Source organism: Grampus griseus (genome assembly GCF_964374135.1).
Source record: "Grampus griseus genome assembly, chromosome: 1".
Lineage (NCBI taxonomy): Eukaryota > Metazoa > Chordata > Mammalia > Artiodactyla > Delphinidae > Grampus > Grampus griseus.
Window position 1 is genome coordinate 124,847,287 of NC_139017.1, and position 5,593 is coordinate 124,852,879.

Consider the following 5,593-nt stretch of genomic DNA (forward strand, 5'->3'; position numbering starts at 1 on the left):
AAAGTCATTACTTACTGAAACTGACCCAAGAAGATATAGAATATATGAATTAGTCCTATAAATATTTTTTTAAATTTAATTCCATGTTTCTTTCCCAGAAAGAAAAGTTGGGCTTCACTGGTGAATTGTACCAAACATTTAAGAAAGAACAATTCTTAAAAACTATTCCACAAATTCCACAAAAACTATCCACAAAATCTATCCCAGAGGATAGAGAGGAAAAGCTTCCAATTTGTTTTATGAGGTCCTATAACCTTGATACTATAACCTTGTTATCAAAAATCATAGGCCAATATTATTCATGAACTTAGGTGCGAATACCCTAAAGAAATATTAGCAAACTCAATCCAGCAATTCATCAAAATCATGTTGGATGTTTTCTAGGAATGCAAGACTAGTTTAACATTGGAAAAAAATAGGCAGTGTAATTCAGCATATTAACATTAAGAAAGCTGTAAATCTTTTGGACATTTCAATAGATGAAGAAATATTTAATTAAATTCAACATCTATTTATGAGAAAAAAACTTCTCAAAAATTATAAATAGAGAAGAATTTCCTTAATTTCATAAGGGGTTGCTAAAAAAACCACAACATCATACTAAATGGTGCAATGTTGAAAACTTTCTCTCTGCGACTAGGGATAAGACAGGTATGCCCAGCATCACCACTTCCATGTAGCATTTTACAGAAAATCCTAGTAAGTACAACGAGAACAAAAAATAAACAAAAGATATAATGAATGTAAAGTAAGAAATAAAACTATTATTGTTTAAAAAACTATTATTGTTTACAAATAGTGTTGTATGCAGAAAAAATTCATTTACAAGTAAATTATCAGAAATAATAAGTGAGTTTAGCAAAGTTTGTGGATACAAGGTCAAGGTACAAAATCAATTAAAGAAGCAAAAATTAGAAAATACAATTTTTTTAAGCAGATACCATTTATAGCACCAAATACCTATGAATAAATCTTACAAAATAGGGCAAGGTTTCTGCAAAACAATAACACAATATTGAGAGAAATTAATGAAGACCTATATAAGTAGAGAAATATCTCATGTTTATGGATTGAAAAACCCTGTAAGATATAAACTGCATGGTTTATAATCCTGATAAAAATCACAGGGTGCTCAGCTCGGTGCTCTGTGATGACCTAGATGGGTGGGATGGGGGGAGGGAGGTACAAGAGGGAGGGAATATATGTATACATATAGCTGATTCACTTCACTGTACAGCAGAAACTAACACAGCATTGTAAAGCAATTATACTCCAATTAAAAAAAAGAAAAAAAACTTATGAGCTGCTTCTAAAATATATATGGAAATAAAAAGGGATACTATGAAAGAGTAAGGTCAAAGAACTTACACACTAGATATCAATACTTATTATAATGCTATAGTAATTAAGACCGTGTGGTACTTGTGTAAAGGTAGACAAATAGACTAAGAAAAAAGTCCTCAAACAGGTCCACACATATTTGGACATTTGATCATACAAGTTGGGGAAAGGACAGTTCAATCAATGTTTTGTCTATTGGGTAACTGTATGGGAAAAAGAAAAGAAACTTGATTATTATGTCACAGCATACATAAAAATCAATTCTCAATTGATGGTAGCTCTAAATGTGACATTTCTTTAAGATAAAATAAGAAAATATCTTCATGATGTGAAGATAGATAAAAGTATTTATTAAATGACACATATACTCACCAACAATAAAGGAAATATTGATAAATTGGACTACATTAAATTAAGAACTTTTGTTTATCAGATGACATCACTAAAAGAGTGAAAAAGTAAGCCACATAGTAGGAGAAGATACTTGTGACACATAATTGACAAAGGACTTATGTCCAAAATACGTGAAAAACTTTTTATAAATCAGTAAGTAATACAGATAATTCAATATATCTTCTTTACAAAAGAGGATATCCAAATAGCTGATATATCTACAAAAGGTGCTCAACCTTATTAGTAATCAAGGAAATGCAAACTGAAACACACCTACCCTGTGACCAGCAACTCCACTACTAGGCATATACCCAACAGAAGTGCAAGCATATGTGTACCAAGACATTTACGAGAATGTTCATTGCGGCATTATTTGAAACAGTCCCAAACTGGAAGCAACCCAAAAGCTCATTCATAATAGAAATTGTGGTATACTCATTCAGTGAAATACTCTTCAGCAATTATGATGAAAAAAACCATGGAAACATAAAACATGAGCAAATCTCATGAACATTATTTTGAGAACAGAAATCCAACACAAAAGAATATATACTGTATGACTCCACTTATATAAGGTCAAAAACAAGCAAAACTTAACTGTAGCTTTGGAAGTCTGGGTAGTAACTAAATAGGGAGAAAGCAGTTTTGGAAAGGGGACCTGAGCTTGGCTTTTGGAGGTGCTAAAAAGGTCCTATTTGTTATGGTGATTGATTATATCAAGTTGTATGCTTATTATTTGTACATTCTTATTTAGTGAGGTACATTTCAATATTTTTTTTTTAAAATTCAGCAAAGCCCTAATAAGATTAATCTTATGGAATTATTTGTTTACACTATCAGTTATAATAACATAATAGTTGATGTGAAAATTTATAAGTGACATTGATGAAACAAAAGTGAGAAATTATCTATGGTTAATAACTGCCAATAAAAAATAAAGTTGAACTCATGGAAGGAAAGCTACACACAGAATGTAACCTGAAGATTTTGAAGAAGGAAGTTTAACAAAGATCAAACACCTTAGAAAAAGGCTTCTTGCTTGACTCAAGACTTTGGGCCCTGCTGGCATCCAAGCATGCTCTGTCCTGGCCTATGAGGCTCTTTCTGGTTTATACCCAACTTACACCTCCTCTGGTCCCAGTGAGTCTTTTGTATTAATCTTGGACCAGATGAGGACAGAACTCTTTGAGCACTGACTGGTTCATAGAACTGAAATGTTTCCAATAACACAAAGCTACGAATTGCTATGATTTATCCTGAGTGCATGCAGCCCTTGGAGAGCTTTATTGTAAGAGGAACACACTTCCCAAAACCCTTCTGTATGGCCACAACCTCGCTCGTCTACACGTGGGATGCTGAGATTTGGGTTTTAAATATTAATCCAAGAGCACAGATTGGTATCTGGACTGTTTTCCTCTGTGAGGTTTTGTCTTTGCTGTTGCCATTGTTATTACTGTTGCTATAAGAGAAAGGGAAGGAGGGCGGGAGAAATCTCATATTCTCTTGCCTGGATTTCAAGACCCTTATAATGGTTCCCCAAGCTACCTTTTCAAACATATCTCCCACTGATCCCCTGAGTGGTGCCTATGTTAACCGAACAAAAGTCACTACTGCAAAGTACTGTGTGCTTCTTGCTTTTAAGCATTGTTCCACACTTTCCCCACTCATTTCTTCTTAGATGAATCAATTCCGCCTTCAAGGCTGAATTCAATGCAGCTTCTACCGGAAGGGTTCACTGACCATTCCCAGCCCCTGTGAGTGCTCTGTCCTGCTCACTCTAATGGCTATTTAACTGACCCTATTTTCCATACCCTAAATCAGAATGCATAGTCTGCAGGGGACTTGTCAACCATTTATGGGTATGAACAGCCATCTACGAGACGTTTGAAGCTGGGAATAATGGAATTTCACATCAATAAATTGTTTCCTGCTGTTAAAGTATATATCCCGTGCCAGGCACTATATGAAACACTTCACCTACATTATTTCATCGAATCCTCATGATACTCCTGGTTGGTAGACATTATCATATACCTGCCCAAGGTTATTCTAGAGACAATAAACCGCAGAGCCAAAACTCAAACCCAGAACTGACTCGTCAGGATATGCTCCCCACTCTGCTACAGAGCTGTTCACAGATGTGGAGAGGGCAGGGGTGCAAGATGTAGGAGGCTGAGGCAGCATGATGGAGAGAAGCTGGGAGAGATGAGGCTGGGCCTGACCATGTTTGGTCCATGTCAAATCTGGAGCCCTGTCCAACAAGCAGCAGGAAGACAGCGCATGTGAGTACGAAGGCTTCAGCGAGCTGCCTGGAAATACAGATCCGGTAGATCCTCACTAGCTTCAGAGTTGGCGTAGTACAGCGGCTGCAAGCATAGACTCTAGAGCCAGACTGCATGGATTTGAATCCTGGCTCCGTCACTTATTAGATGTACGACTTTAGGTAAGTTACTCGCCCTCTCTGAAGTCACTTGTCCACTCTGTTCCTGTTGTTTTTAATCTGCAAAATGGAGATGATAGTACTTATCTTGTAGTGATGTTGTGAAGATGAAATGAGTTAATATGTGGGAAGCTTTCTTCAGGGTTCCAGGCACACAGTAGGTCCTGTGGGAGAGTGGGTTCTTCCTCTTCTTCTCTGTTTGGGCCTCTGTAAGTGAGAGTTGGATCAGATGGTCCACAGTACGGCCACCATAACATATGTTTGTGCTCTCCTCTTAGATTTCATGAGTTCTTGGAAAGTCTAAACTCTGCTTCTAATTTGCTGCATCATGCTGGCAAACCATTGAAATGGAGAAGCAGCTAAATGACCCTGAATAGGTTACTTGATGTCTCCAGTCATCACTCCTGCTTAACTTTTCTAGGATCCCAAACAGAATAGTGCACACCTCCTAGCTGAAAAGTGTTTCTGGGTCCCCCAGACCTATGGAGTGTTAGAAGCGGGACTGTTTTCCTCTTTCAGCACCCATCTGCCACCTGCCAACTCGTGGGCAAGTTGCCCTTGAAGGTAAGGTCCAGGTGAGGCATTTCCGAGGTTAGCTCTGTGAGGGGGGAAATCCGAGAAGACCACGTCCACAGGCGTGTGGGCAGCAGTGTGGGCTTTAGGCCCTCATAATTCTGCTGCCTTCTGCAGCCCGTTCTTGGATGAAGACAATTGGCATTTTCAACATTTGATATGAAGTACTGTATGTATGCAGTTCAGGCTTCACTCCAACCCAAGGACTGCCCCTTAGCCCCTTAAATCAGGGGTTCAGGAGCCACTGATGCCTGCAGGCTTCCTGTGAAGGTTCACTAGTGCACACCGCAATCCCTTGCACAGTGACTCAGGCAACAGTTTCCTCAAATATTTTGCCATAGCAAAACAGGACTCCCCAGCCTGCCCGTCTCCAGTACCTGTTTCCTCACACAGTCAGTGTCACATGCTTTAGTCTTCTGTTATGGGGGCATGCACTTCAAAGTACCAACTTCTAATTTGGTTAGGGTAGTCTAAGCCATGCTGTGATTGCAGACAGGCCCAAGCATGTCATGGCTCAACAGGAAAGCAGTTTACTTCTCACTTGTCTCAAGGTCTAGCAGGTTGGATCATTCTTTTCAAAGCAGTGATTCAGGAAACACAGCTCCGTCTACCCGGTGGTTCTACCATCTACAATGCATGGCTCTCAGAGTTGGGAACTTGGGAGTTCACTCCATTCCAGTATGATAGGGAAGGAAAAAGAGAAAGAGAGAGAGTGAGATGGGCCTGGAAGTGTCATCCCTGACTTTCATCCGTAACCTTTCTGTCCACCTGGAACTCAGTTGCATGCTGCCAGCTAACAGAATGGAGGCCGGGAATGGAGTCCAGCTGTGGGCCTAGGAAGAAAAG